General features: G+C 46.2%; 1 long non-coding RNA gene across 1 annotated transcript; it reads left to right on the top strand.

Moving 5' to 3' along the window:
* Positions 1–1,935: 1,935 nt before the first annotated feature.
* LOC120298169 lies at positions 1,936–2,331 on the top strand. The gene is made up of 2 exons (XR_005553976.1): positions 1,936–2,076; positions 2,164–2,331. It is a non-coding gene; the product is annotated as an uncharacterized LOC120298169 (long non-coding RNA).
* Positions 2,332–15,206: the final 12,875 nt, after the last annotated feature.

A 15,206-nucleotide genomic window follows, 5' to 3' on the forward strand; every position in this document is an offset into this window, starting at 1 on the left:
ATAATATGTGGTTGAAGAGCAGGCAACACCCCCCTCCCTCCCTCCCTCCCTCTCCCCCTCCCTCCCTCCTTCCCTCCCTCTCTCTCCCCCTCCCTCGCTTCTTCCCTCTCCCTCCCCTCCCCTCCTCTCTCCCCCTCCTTCCCTCCCTCCCCCTCTCTCTCTCCCCTCCCTCTCTCCCTCCCTCTCTCTCTCCCTCCCTCCCCCTCCCTCCCTCTCTCCCTCCCTCTCTCTCTCTCTCCCTCCCCCCGCTCTCTCTCCCTCCCCTCTCTCCCTCTCTCCCTCCCTCCCTCTCTCTCCCTCCCTCCCTCTCTCTCCCTCCCCCCTCTCTCTCCACAAATGTTTTAGAGTTTGATGGGTAGCAATTTTATTTATATAAAGAAAGATAAAGCGATAGCAGGCGGCAATCTCAGGTCCTTGGCCATATCTTGAAGATATCCATGGTCCTAGATGGAGATGGCATTATTTTCCATTTCCCTATACAAATGAGAAAAAAATAATAAGTTGATCAAAGTGAGTTTAAAGTAAATTCTTTGCTTTGCAAAGCTTTGCGAATGCAAACAATATCAGGCAGAGAATCTCATTATGTACTGATCTGTAGTATCTCTATTAGAGGAGAGTTTTCTTACCTTCTACAGCACTTCAGTAGTGGCTCACAGTCCTGCTGCCCAATTTCAGAAGTCTGGGAGGACATTGGGCGAACGGCAGAATCCGCCTCCCGAAGACACTGTCGTTGGGCATTCCCTATGAAAAGAAAAAGAGGAGACAGGTAAACGATGAGTAAAGATTCCTTAATATTTAAATATATTTTCCCTTCCAAGACACTACCTTCTTCTACAGAACTGCAGGATTCCTTTATCAATTTATATTTTTATTCATTTACAACATAAAAATATCAAAATAAAAAGCAAATAGTAAGGAACAACCATAGGGAAAGAGGAAAAGGGGAAATGTGGAAAGGGGGGGGGAAGAAACAAAAGGCGTTGACTTCCGATTCCCTGTTGCAGTAAAATAAGGCATGAAAATCGAATCTCAACTTTTTGCATTTCTGTATTAGTATGAACTAGCCATTTCTCTATCAACAAATCAGTCTAATCAGTAAACCCCAAAATCATCGTATCATTTTTTTCCACCTCAAGCACAAAGGCCAGAAGCAGTTTCCAAGTAGAAACAATAGTACTTATATTCTTTTCTTTTATCAAAACTGTCAGTTTAGCCAAATTCACTCAGTCAGCTTTCAGGCCCAAGGTGGGACTAGAACTCAGTACCCAGAGTTGTCGTGTTTTGCTCTAATCACTAGACCAAACTGTTTCTCCATTTTGCCTCCTTATTCAAACAAAACATATTTGGCTGAGAATTTGGTAAACCAATACTAAAGTGAAGCGTACCAAAAAAAAAAAGCTACAATAACAAAACCCACAATAAAGTTATTTCAGGAATTGTGAATCAAAAGAAAAATCATGGCATATTTGTCTTTATCAAGATCCAGGCTGTGCTGATATTAAGTCATCAGACAAAGTCATTCTAAGTTGTATTTAAATGGTATTCAAAATGGTATTTAACTTGAGAAAAAATAATCTTAAGAATTTTTTTCCTGCTTCTTTCCAAGATCTTAGTGAAAAGCTTAAATCTGATTTTATACTATTTCTGCCCAAGCAACTACATTAGCTGGAAGACATCAGTGGCAAAGTAATCACTACAATAAATAAATAAACCGAAAGGGAAGAATGAGATTGTGTGAAATTACAGAGTTATAGCACAAATCATAGCAAATTATAGCACAAATCATAGCAAATTATAGCACAAAGTCCAGAAGCAGTATCCAAGTACAAACAAAAGTACTTATATTCTTTTCTTTTATCAAAACTGTCAGTTTAGCCATCTCTGCTAACTCCATCAGCTTTTGTAACCGTTCATCCAAGATGGGAATGGAACATCCTTCCAACAATTGCAGGATTCCTAGGACCACAGCAAGATTTCTCTGACCACACAGATCCATCTCTGCTGATCTCCTGCAGCAGCTCAAATAAATCAGCCATTAACCCAGGTTTGAAGTCTGACTCAAAGATGAAATAGCTGGTAAGCCTACATCTATTAATGTAGGAGGGAAGAAATAATTCTATTTCATATGAAGGATAGACCTTACTGTGATATATTTCTCTCCAGTATTGCCATGGATCCTTGCTGAGTTACAGTGGCCAGTTGCATTGTGTGTTTTGGATGAAGACCTTGAGTGAGCTGAGAATTTGGTAAACCAATGTTAAAGTGAAGCAAATCAACAAAAATAAGCTATAATAATAAAAACCCCAATAAAGTTCTTTCAAGAATTGTGAATCAAAAGAAAAATCAATGGCATATTTTTCAAATCTTTGGAGGCTCATGTTGTCAATAGTCTATACCGTTCAAAGCTATTTCTGTAAAGTAAAACAAAAAGATGTTGAAATTATCCTGCTTTCAATGAAGATCGTATTTGTTTAAAAAGGTGTGAGTTACCAATCCTTTGTAAATTATCAGTAATTTTGTTTCTTACCTGGTTCAGACAGGAATGCAAGGAAAAGAAATGCGGACAGCAGATAAAGGATCTTCATGCTGAGACTGGTTCTGGACCAAATCTTACACCTGGGACAGACGTGGCTCTCTATTTATGGAGTTGTAATGATTGCATCATATCACCTCAGTGAAGTATTGCAAAATAGTTCTTACATAAGGCAACGGTGCATCTTCCTTGTATTGAAACACTCCTGTTTGTTAGCTGTTACAAAAGCCCTGAGAAGAGCAGCACACTTAGTTGAACATCTAACCTGCTATGGCTATAAAAGATGGGAGGCTCAGGACTTGCAGTGTCCGAATGGGTCAAAGAAAATTCCTTACTGAATTGCTGCCCAAAATCTACAGTCCACGATGATAATGCTCGGCCATGTTCACTAATGGCTGGACTTTGGGAAGAGCCCTTACAACTAAGTGGTAGAAATCTGGGGTTGGCATTGCTATCATGGGCGACACATTTTTATGGGTGGGTTTTGGGAAAACAGCTGCTCTGCTTCCTGGTGGGTCTTTGTGGCACTCAGATGAAGCAGAGACTGATTTGGCTTTCGTTGAAGTATTCCTCCCTCATCCAGGTGATTTCTATTTCTCTCAAGACAGAGAATATATGCAGAGTTGGAAATATCCTTGCAGTCTTAGTTAAGGGTTAATAATAATAATAATAATAATAATGATAAAGTTGGAAGGGATCTTGGAGGTCATCTAGTCCAACCCCCTGCTCAGGCAGGAAACCCTATACTATTTCAGACAAATGGCTGTCCAGTCTCTTCTTAAAAACCTCCAGTGTTGGAGCATACACAGCTTCTGGAGGCAGGCTGTTCCACTGATTAATTGTTCTCACTGTCAGGAAGTTTCTCCTTAGTTCTAGGTTGCTTCTCTCCTTGATTAGTTTCCACCCGTTGCTTCTTGTCCTGCTTTCTTCAGGCGCTTTGGAGAAGAGCTTGACTCCCTCTTCTTTGGGGCAGCCCCTGAGATATTGGAACATATGAGCCGAGGTGGCGCAGCAGTTAGATGACCAAAGTATTTGAGCTTCAGCTTCAGTGTCTGGCCTTCCAAAGATCTGTCAGGTTTGTTTCCTTTAGGACTGACCGACTCGATCTCCTTGCAGTCCAAGGGACTCTCCAGAGTCTTCTCCAACACCACAACTCAAAAGCATCCATTTTTGGGCATTCAGCCTTCCTCATGGTCCAACTCTCACAGCCATACATTACTACTGGAAAATCATAGCTTTAACTATACAGACCTTTGTTAGCAAGGTGATGTCTGTTTTTTCATAGGCTGCCTGCGGTGATCTTGGGGCCCAAGAAAATAAAACATGTCACTACTTCCATTTCTCCCACTTCTATTTGCTAGGAGGTGATGGGACCAGATACCTTGATCTTGGTTTGTTAATGTTGAGTTTCAAGTCAACTTTTGCACTTTCCTCTTTAACCCTCATCAAGAGGCTGTTTATTTCCTCTTTGCTTTCCGCCAACAGAGTGAGGTCAATTCAATTCAATTTCAATTCAGTGTGAGATCATCTGCATGCCTGAAGTTGTATACAAGTTAAATAAACAACACAGATAGTCCTTGACTTATGGCTATTTGTTCAACAACCACATGAAACGACAATGGCACTGAACAAAGGGACTTAAACCCACACAAAGACCTGAACCCGCAGAAACACTGGGGGTTGCAGCACTCCCAAAAGCCAGCGGATTGCAATCTGGGTTCTTGGCAACCTGTTCACACAAGCAACAAGAGGCCAGGCCCTCCGGGATCAGGTGATTGCCACTTCTCATCCTGCCTGCCAGCTTCCTCAAGAAGGCAACGGGGGAGCCAGGAGGGAAGGTCTCAAGCAGCCGGCGCAGAATTCCCTCCGGTTCCTGGGGTTTAACTGTCAAAGGTCCATCGGGACCCCTTGGGGGAATAAACCTTTTTCAGCTAAGCCCTTTGAGAGTAAAAGAACCGCCTGCTAGATTGGTTTGGCACTAAGCCAGGGGTGTCACGCTCGCAATGTCACGTGACGTGTGCCATTGCTGGCAATGGGATGGACACGCTTTCGCCATGACGCATCCGGCCTCTGGGTCAGCGGTTTGACACCGCTGGCCTAAGCGGAGTCTCTAAGAGACTGGCTGAAGAAAAGCCTTTCCCCTTTTCAGAAATATAGCCTCCGACGGCTTTCCAGGCAGACGGTTCGCAAGGGCACTGCTAGAGCATGCAGGGCAGGGAAGGGAACCTGCTCTCTGGGCTTGAGAATGGCAACTGGGATCCCAAAGCTCTCTCTGGCAAGCAGCATTTCGCTCTCCGAGAGGATGCAGGACAAACCCCCCACAGACGGGCTTCTTCGCTGAGCCTCACTGACAGCAAAGGAGTTCCCTAATGGGGAGACTGGCAAGCAGCCTTTTCTTCTCAAAGAGGCTAGGTCAAAATGGTTCCTTGTGGAGGGACCCAGTCCCTCTTTCTCCAGTCCAGTGAGCTGGTTCAGATGGGGGGAGGGGGGAGAGGAGCTCTTGTGCTCCATTTGTAAAAAGGAACCACACCGGGGAGAGTTGTGGTCTCCGCCCCTGCCTCGCCTCATTTTCCCATCCGAAGGACGGAGAGGGAGCCCCCTCCCCTCTTCCCTTGTTGTGGCCGAGGTGGGGCGGGGGTCGCGGGAAGGCAGCCCAGGTGGGATAAGAGGCAGCTGGCTCCTCTCTCGTCCCCCCCTGTGGCTGGGTGGGAGGGGGACCTTGCGCACCCCGAATTAGCGCCTGACCCGCAAAGTTTCTTGCACTGAACGAGGAAGGAGACGGAAAGCGAAAGTGAAAGAGGGAAACTGAGGCATTTTCAGAGCTGAATCCAGAGAAGCCACCAAAAGTGTTTTTGCAACCTCAGTTTTTCTTCTGAATCTCCATTTTTTTTAAGGGGAGGGTAGAGTTAAAGTGGTACCTGGAAAAATACTGATGGTCCGACAAAGAATATGGGTAAAAAGCAGATGGCCCACCAAAGAATGTGTATGAAAGGGAGGTTTGTTTTGCTTACAAGACAACTCTTAAATTTAGGATGGCCAGACATCCTGTTCCCAGCTCTGCACATGATATATTACTAACTGTTTGTCACATGGTGTATCTAAATTGCTTAACACTTGATATATTGCTGATTGCTAAAAACATTCCAATGTAAACGAGGAGCTATCGATTATACATCTGTCTAGTAGTTTTCCCATGTTAGAATAAGGACCTATAGAATGTAACCATGTGAGGAATGTGACCTGCTCAGGAAATAACTCTGCTTGAAGGGTTATAAAAATGGTCATCAATGACCAGGCTTTTGTTCAGAATCTTTAGCCACGATGGCTCTCTGAACCTGTGCAATAAACTTCCCTTTCCTGGAAAGAGCTGACTCAAGTCTTTCAATTCTACAACATTTTCTGGTGCATTGGCCGGGAAAAGCTTGAGTGAGGCGATATTTCGCTGAGGACGGCTGGACCCTTCGGACCTGCTGGTAAGCCATCTCTGAACAATTCTCCAGGCGCCATGGGGGTGTGTTTCCTCCAAGAGACAGCTGTGGCTTCTCAGCAGAGCCGACAGTACTGAAGGCCAGTCCAAGAACCCTTTGGGAAAGGAAAGGAAGTCTGAACCAACTCCTGGCCAGGATGGGTGTAACTACAAGGCAGGCGAATATGTGTTTAAAGTAATGGTACCTATCTCACTTGAAGATAGAAGAGGGGGCCTGATCACTCCCCTGGACTCGGGACGGCGATCCTAATGAAGTCCGTGTTAGGTTGTGTGGGTGGTTAAGCCAGTGCATTCCCTACTAGTGACCGCCGGCGCTGTAGGTCATTGGCAGTGTGTTAGGATGGGGGGGGCGTAGTATGGATGTGGGGTGGCCCCCAGAGGGGACTTTTAAGAAAACTATCCTAACCAATTTCAGTATATAGATCAGTGGGGGGATGCAGTAGCAGGACGAGCTGATGAGTTATTGCAATGTCAGGCTGAAATGGTTCGTTTGTGTGTGGCTAGACCCAAAGGAAAAAAAAAGCTTCAAGTACAAACTAAAAGAGTGAAAGATTTCAGAAACTAAGGTGTCAGATGCTAAGAAGGAGATAAGGATGGAGGTAGAGGAGTTGATTCTCAGACCTCCTCCCTACGTTCCACCTTTCTCCCCCTCCCCCCCAGTGCCGACTGCGGCAGCAGCCGCTCTGCCGGAAGAAGGGCTGATTGCCCCTGCTGTGTCCGAAGAAAGGCAGCCAGCTGTGAGACGAAAACAGAAAGGGGGAGGCTGTCAGCCCCCAAGGAGGAAGGGGATTGGGAAGGTCTCTCTGTAAATGTGAGGGGAGAAGTAAGTAAAGAGGACGTGGCAGGATGTACAGCAATTGTTGAATATTTTGTTGACTCCCGAGGAAAGGGAGAAGTGGAAGGCTGCTGTTAGGCAGTGTTTGAAGGATAGGTTGCCGGCTGTATGGGATATACAGCCAGAGATGGAAGCCAGGGCACCAGAAAAGGACCCTGAATGGAAGGCACAAAATCCAGCACATATGACCTTGTTAAAGGAATATCAGAATTTAGTAGTAGAGACTCTTCGCAAGGCTGGAAAGCCTTCAGTGAATGTGTTAAAGCCGTCTTTTGTGATGCAGGAAGCAGATGGAAGTCCGGAGAGTTTTTTTTTTTTTTTTTTGCAAAGGCTGATTGAGGCTTATGAGCTTTGTACACAGGCTGATCCAAGGAGTGCAGACAATGTGCGAATGTTGAATGAGAGGTTCATAGCACCGAGTTATGAAGATATAAGAAAGAAGTTGCAGAGGTTAGAAGGAGCATTAGGAAAGAACACTACAGAATTGTTGGAGGTGGCTAGGAAAGTGTTTGTTAATAGGGATAAGGTGGAAAAAACAGGAAAGAGATGCTAGAATGCATAAGAAAATTGAGTTGTTGGCGGTGGCATTGCAAGGAGGGATCACGCTGGGACCCAACCAGTGTGCTAATTGCAAGGAGGAAGGTCATTGGCAAAGAGAATGTCCAAGAAGGCAGATGCGAGGTAGAGGTTGGAGAGGAAGAGAAGTCAGAGGACGTGGAGGTGTTGGCAGTGGGCCCCCCATGCACTCCCCCTTCATGGGTAGAGGGCAGAGAGGGGCTCCAAGGAATGTGAGAGATGGTCCAGGGAATGTAAGAGATGGTCTGAAGAATGGGAGAGATTGGAATAGAGACAGGGAGATTGAAGGAATTGGATTGGCAGGAACTAACTGGTCGGATTGACGGGGACCTGGCTTGGAGAAAGCCCCCCCTGAGCCATTGGTTACTTTAGAGATAGGGGGCAAACAGACAACGTTTTTGGTGGATACTGGAGCAGGAAGATCAGTTGTGGATTTGAAAGCAGAGTCTTTGTGTGTGAAGTAAATATGACTGTTACTAACCTCAAGAGAAAAGAAGATACAAAAAAATATATATATATAACCTCACTCTGTTTGTCTGGCCAACAAACAAAGTGAAGAAAGATGTGTTTATTTATTTATTTATTTTTTCTCTCCCTCTTAAGAACAGCCCAAAGTTACCTGCTCAGGCAGGAAATCCTATACCATTTTCTTGCCTATTCTGCTCTCTCCCTTTTGCAAATGTTAGTGTGTTAATGCCTTTTCAAACTCTATCTGCAGACACAACCCCCTTTCCCCCCCTGCTTTTTTCTGGCTGTGTTGCTTTGAGAGGGAGAGAGATAGAGAGAGATAGAGAGAGAGGAGAAAGGGGGGGGGGTTTGATCTTTTTAACTTTTTCTTTGCATAGAATTCAGGTTTGAGAAAGGTTGGGTGGCTGTGAAAATTTAATGCCCACTTTTGCAATGATTTTTTTCTATTCAAAAGAGGAGTCAGTAATTGTTGGACAACTTTTTTTGGAAATTTTTGAGTTTAAATTGTTTAATATCAACCAAAAGAGTTTGCTTAGATTTGTAAATGTTCTCCCTATTTAATGGAAATTTAATGGAAATCTGTTTCCATCTGAATGGAATTTGATTAAATTGGAATTTGACTAACTTTATATTAAAAGCAATACTAGAGTTTAAAAAAAAACTTTCAGTAACTCAGAATATCTTATTAAACTTGTTTATTTTTTTGTGTGAAGTTAAAACGAAGTTGAGAAAAATTTTGGGAGTATAAATAGCTATGCTGTTTTGAGTAAAGATTTGTATGCAAAACTGTTAGAAAAAGAGCTTGTGTTAATAAATGCAAACAGGGTTTGGTGAGCTCTCCTTTGTTGGTTCTTTGCTAGATAATTTATTTATAAAGAAGGACAAAGGTTGGAGAAGGTTTTGACCCAGAAGTGTGTGCGTGGGGGGGGGGGGGAAAGGCAGCCAGTGGCATTTTTATCTAAAATTGACATTTGGGGACATCTTGGTGGTTAGCATTTCTTATCAAGTGTGGACAATTTTAATCAGGAAGCCTAAAGGAGGTGTACACTTGTTCATAGCAAAGTGGTTTTCAGTTGTGGATTTGAAAGATGCTTTTTTCACGATTCCTATTCACAAGGCTAGCCAGCCGTTGTTTGCTTTTGAATGGGAGGGAGAACAAAAGAATGCCTTTAGGGAAGTGAAAGAGCCCTCACATCAGCTCCAGCTTTTGCCTTGCCTAACTTAGAAAAGCCTTTCAATTTGTATGTTGATACCAGCAAGAATGTTGCCTTGGGGGTGTTAACTCAACAATTAGGACAGTGGAAACGCCCGGTGGCTTACTTATCTAAGCAATTAGATGGGGTTGCCCAAGGCTGACCACATTGCCTGAAGGTTCTTGCTGCTATAGCAGTCCTTTTACAGGACTGTAATAAATTGACCTTCTCATGTCCCATAAGTGTCCACACCCCTCATGCAGTTCATTCTATCTTGGATAATAAAGGGCATTTGTGGATCAGCAGTCAAAGGCTTTTTAAGTATTAGGCGATGATGATTGAAAATCCTCAAGTGAAAGTAGTGGTGTCTAACCGGCTAAACCCTGCCACCCTATTGCCCACAGAAGTGGATTCAGAACACAACTGCTTGCTGCCCTGAATTGGTATACAGACGGCTCGAGTTACATGAAGGATGGGAGGAGGGTTTCTGGATATGCGAGTGTGAATGATGAGGAAGTGGTGGAAAGTAGTCCGCTAGGAGCAAGCTGCATTACTCAAGTAGCAGAATTATGGGCATTAATTAGGGCATTGGAAAGAGCTGAAGGGGAAACTTTAAATGTCTGGACAGATAGTAAATATGCTTTTTTGGCTCTGCATGCTCATGGGGCTGTGTACAAGGAAAGGGGATTCAGGGATTCTGCGGGCAAACATGTGTTGCATGGACATTTGATCAAGCGACTTCTCGATGCTGTGCAGAAACCAGCAAAAGTTTCTGTGATGCATTGCAAAGGACATCAGCAAGGGGTGGATCGGGTGGCTCAGGGGAATAGAAGAGCTGACTTGGAAGCTAAGAAGGTGGCAATGAAAACAGGGCCCATTCCTGATCTGTCAATATGTGTGGCAATAGACATAGGGGACTTGCCTCCTATCAGTAAACCAACATACTCTCAGCAGGAGTGTGTGAAAGCAGTGAATGATCTCAAAGCTACTATTAGGGATGGGTGGTATCTTTTGCCTGATGGACGTATTTTTGTCCCTCAATCTTCAGCATGGGCTTTACTTCAGGCAGCACATGAAACAACACACATGGGGAAAACTGGATTGGATGCTGCTATTGGGAGGGATTACTATGTACATGGGTCGGCTGGGATAGCGAGAATTGGGTATGTCTAGTTTAACGAAGAGAAGGACAAGGGGGGACATGATAGCAGTATTCCAATATATCAGGGGCTGCCATAAAGAAGAGGGAATTAAGCTATTTTCCAAAGCACCTGAAGGCAGGACAAGAAGCAACGGGTGGAAACTCATCAAGGAGAGAAGCAACCTAGAACTAAGGAGAAACTTCCTGACAGTGAGAACAATAAATCAGTGGAACAGCTTGCCTCCAGAAGCAGTAAATGCTCCAACACTGGAAGTTTTTAAGAAGAGACTGGACAGCCATTTGTCCGAAATGGTGTAGGGTTTCCTGCCCGAGCAGGGAGTTGGACTAGATGACCTCCAAGGTCCCTTCCAACTTTACTACTATTACTATTACTACCACCTGGAACCATACCTGTCTCTTACTTTCCTATGGACTCTGTCATGGTTGACTTTACAGACATGCCAAGATGTGGACTATACAAAGCTTTATTGGTATTTGTGGATAAATACACTGGCTGGCCAGAGGCTTTCCCTACAAAGACTAAACAAGCCAGGGAAGTGGCAAGATTATTGTTAAAAGAACTAATACCTCGTTTTGGTTGCCCGTCTTTTATTTCCTCTGATAATGGTCCTGAGTTTGTTCATCAAGTTAATCAAGCAGTGGCTACTGCTGTGGGATCCCAATGGCGGTTTCATTGTGCTTTTCATCCTCAGTCCGGTTCGAATTCTGAACGAATGAATCGCACACTGAAAGAGAAAATGACTAAGATCTGTGCTGAAAGTCACCTGAAATGGCCTGATGCATTGCCCTTAGCTCTCTACGCTGTGAGATGTGCTCCACGTAGACAATACAACCTATCCCCATATGAGCTGATGTTTGGGCGTCCTCCTACGCTGCTGAGAAGACGTTTGGCTGGATGGCCTGATTTGGGCCATCAGGGGGGAGTATGGGCTCTGAAAATGGTGCAGGAACTGAATAAGCAAGTGGAAAAACTTAGGAATTATGTTGTTGAACAAACACCTCCTAAACTAATAACAAGATGTCATCCCTTTAAACCAGGGGATAAGGTGTGGGTAAAACATTGGAAACACAAACAACTGGAGGGGAGATGGAAAGGACCTTATGAAGTAATAATGGCCTCCCCTTTAGCAATAAAGATTGCAGAATCTAAATCTTGGATTCACTGGACCAGAGTTAAAGCAGCTGCAGAACCTCTGTGGACAGTGAACAGGGACCCCAAGGTTCCCACCAAACTCACTCTTAAACGTGTTTAGTATGTTTAATGAATATTTTATTGTTTGTATACCAGATATTATATTAGCACAAGTATATCCTGCACATATATCTACAGCTGTCTGGCTGAAATTCAACCCCCTGCTAAGCCACACCCGGAAGCTGGCTTTCTACGCACGGGAGAAGAAAGGATGAAAGGCTTCCCTCTGCTTTTATATAGTACTATTGTTGCATGTAATAATGTTTGTCTTTCTAATTTAGGCCAATGGAGCAAGCCAGAAGAAGCTCCACGCCTTATCCAATCTTATGCTATAGGCACGGGCACTTGCAAAGGTTACCCCCTATTGGATTTTCCCCAGAATGCTGGAATGGTAGCTGGCCTCATCCTTGTCAATTTCCCCAAGCATTTGACAGAATAGTTAAAGAAGCCTCCTCCTCCTGTTACTCTGGAGTGTGGGCCTCCTTTATTCTGGGGATGGGAGCGGGTCACCCTAGTCTCGCAGTTGAAGACGGGATGGAAGGGGACTTGAATCGTACATGTAATCCCGGGGGAATTAGGAGTTACTATCCAAAGACCCCCGAGGAAGCGCCCAGAGAGAAAGCGAAGTAAAAGGTCTCAGCAGAATAAGGATATGCCCCATCCATTGGAGTCAAGGATGCAATATAATTTGTGGGTCAATTGGCTAAACTAGCCAACACAACTGATTTTTGCCTTTCTGAAGCATATGACATGGAAAATTTGCTGTCCACATGTTTAATACCCGTATGTGTTCCTGTCACAGCAGCCAAGGAGTTCAGTCACCACGAGTTTAAAGAACACATAGGCTATGAAACAATGTACAGCGGGGTCACATTTCCAAGTTTCTACCCACTGATGCTTTAGCTTTACATACTCCTAACGTAGCCATTCCAGAAGACTTACAATGTGCACATATCACAGGGTGTGAGCAGAATACACCTTCACCTCATTGCCTGAAAGTGAGCCAAGAAAAGCTAAATTGCACATCTTTCCAAACAGTGTCTTTTGGGTATGCAAACATATGGTTACCTAAAGGGTGGTTCTTCACATGTGGGAATTCCAGAGACAAGAGTATAACAACATACATACATCAGACCCAAGTGTTATGGAATGAAACTTATCTGCATAGATGAGATAAGTCTCATCAGGGGGGAATAAAGTGGTACCTGGAAAAATACTGATGGTCCGACATAGGATGTGTATAAAAGGCAGATGGCCCAACAAAAATGTGGGTAAAAGGGAGGTTTGTTTTGCTTACAAGACAACTCTTAAATTTAGGATGGCCAGACATCCTGTTCCCAGCTCTGCACATGATATATTACTAACTGCTTGTCACATGGTGTATCTAAATTGCTTAACACTTGATATATTGCTGATTGCTAAAAACATTCCAATGTAAACGAGGAGCTATCGATTATAGATCTGTCTAGTAGTTTTCCCATGTTAGAATAAGGACTATAGAATGTAATCATGTGAGGAATGTGACCTGCTCAGGAAATAACTCTGCTTGAAGGGTTATAAAAATGGTCATCAATGACCAGGCTTTTGTTCAGATTTCTTCAGCCAGGATGGCTCTCTGAACCTGCGCGCAATAAACTTCCCTTTCCTGAAAGAGCTGATTCAAGTTTTTCAATTCCACAACAGAGTTGAGCTGGATTCCTTCTTGGGGGAGACTCTGAATTGGGGAGGAGAACCGGAACCCCCACCCCATATTCCCAATTGCTGAATCGGGACCTGGAGGGGAGGGGGGAACTGAGGGAGAAGGATATTGGGGGGCTGAATTGCTCCTCTAAATTGGCTACACAAAATGATTTTTTGGTGAGAGGGCTGGAGCCCCTCCTTTTGAGGTGGTCTGGGGGGGGCTGCAGGGGGTCTATTTGGGCAGGGGAGTAGAAAGAGGCCTCGAAAATCACCCAAAGGCAGTTTGTGGGGTTGAAGATGGGGGCGAGGGGGGGAAGATGAAAAGGGAAGGCGGGGTTTGAAGGGTGGGGAGAGCCCAGCAGCATGGGTGTGGGTATCCTGATTGTGACCTCCGCCCCTTATGCCCCCGTAAGGGAGAGGGAGAGAGAAGCATGGGTATTATTTTCCCTTCCAGCCCAGAGGGGGTCTCTTCTCTCCCCCCATATTTCCTGCCAATTTGGGGGGCAAAGAGGCCCCACCGGGATCCAACGGTCCCTGCAGACAGTTAGGCCGAGTGCTGGACCAGCTGAACTTCTGCCTGTCTTTTTCCACCCTGGGGAAGATGGAGGCGGTCCCTCACTAAGCTCCTCCCCTCCCTCATTTTCCTCCCCCCTCCCGACCCCCCATTAAGAGGGAATCCCGCTAGGACCGACAGTTCCCCATCCCTCCTCCAGGGGGCGCCTTCTGGTAGCCTCTTCCGGCAGATTTCCTCCCCTCCTCTTACAAGCCTGTGTCCCTCCTCGAGGAGAGGCTGGGAACCATGGCCTCTGGAGTCCCTCCTGACCCTCCTCCTCCTCCCCGCAGCCCATTTCCTGTACCAGGGGACGTGCGAGTGCCGCTTCATATCCTCTCCGGAGCTGGCATCAAACGCCCCGCTAAAATGCAGCCCCCCCACCCAGACTGAAGGGATCCCCCCCCCCTCCAACTTTCTCCGCTTCTCTCTCGGCTTCGCACTATCTCCTCTTGTGGATGAACTCAAGGGAGGCTCTGCCCGGAGACCGATGACGATGCAGAAGGGAGAATTCCCATTGGTCCTTCCCCTTTTCTGGGCCCTCCAGATTACGAAATACGAGGAAAGCGCTTCCTCCCCCCAAGCCAGACCCCCCGATTCCGCCTCTGGGGCTGGGAGCCTCCGCGTCTCTCTCCCCGCTCTCGGGGGGTGCTGGTCGGGCGGCATCCATGGGCTCCGTTGGGGTCCATCTTTTGTTGCTGGTGGGGGCGCTGGCCCAGATCCCCGGAAGCGAAGGGGGGAAGGAGACGCCCGGTAAGGAGGGGGCTGGGCGGGGGGACGACAGGAGGGGCCGTCTGTGCGCCCGGGGAAGGGGGAGAAAGGGGCTGGGAACCCAGAAGTGGGGAAAGGGGTCAAGGGCAGGAGCCTCGATCTCCGCGTGGTCCCCCTCCCTCCCTCACCGCATTTCCCCCCGCAGGACGAAGAGGAGGACCCCCCTTCCCTGGTTGTGGCCGAGGTGGGCGGGGGTCGCGGGAAGGCAGCCCAGGTGGGATAAGAGGCAGATAGACCCCCTCTCTCGCCCCCCCCCCGTGGCTGGGTGGGAGGGGGACCTTGCGGACCCAGAATTAGCGCCTGAGCCCGAAATTTCTTGCTCCGAAACAGGAAGGAGACGGAAAGCGAAAGTGAAAGGGAGAAACGGAGGCATTTTCAGAGCTGAATCCACAAAGGCCAGAAAAGAGTATAAGAAAAAGAGGGGTATTTTTTTTGGCAAAAAGTGTTTTTGCAACTTCAGTTTTTCTTCTGAATCTCCATTTATTTTAAGGTGAGGGAAGAGATGAGTTTGAGTTCCTTCTCGGGGGAGACTCTGAATTTGGGGAGAAGACCCAGAACCCCCACCCCGTATTTCTCCATTGCTGAATCGGGACCTGGAGGGGAGGGGGGAACTGAGGGAGAAGGATATGTGGGGGGGTCTGAATTGCTCCCCTAAATTGGCTCCCCAAAACTGTCCCTTTAGTGAAGGGGGCTGGAGCCCCTCCCTCTTGAGAGGGTCTTGGGGGCTGCAGGGGGGTCTTTTGGGAGGGGACAGGAAAG

This window comes from Crotalus tigris, unplaced genomic scaffold, assembly GCF_016545835.1.
Source record: "Crotalus tigris isolate CLP2741 ecotype Arizona unplaced genomic scaffold, ASM1654583v1 scf7180000023757.169203, whole genome shotgun sequence".
Lineage (NCBI taxonomy): Eukaryota > Metazoa > Chordata > Lepidosauria > Squamata > Viperidae > Crotalus > Crotalus tigris.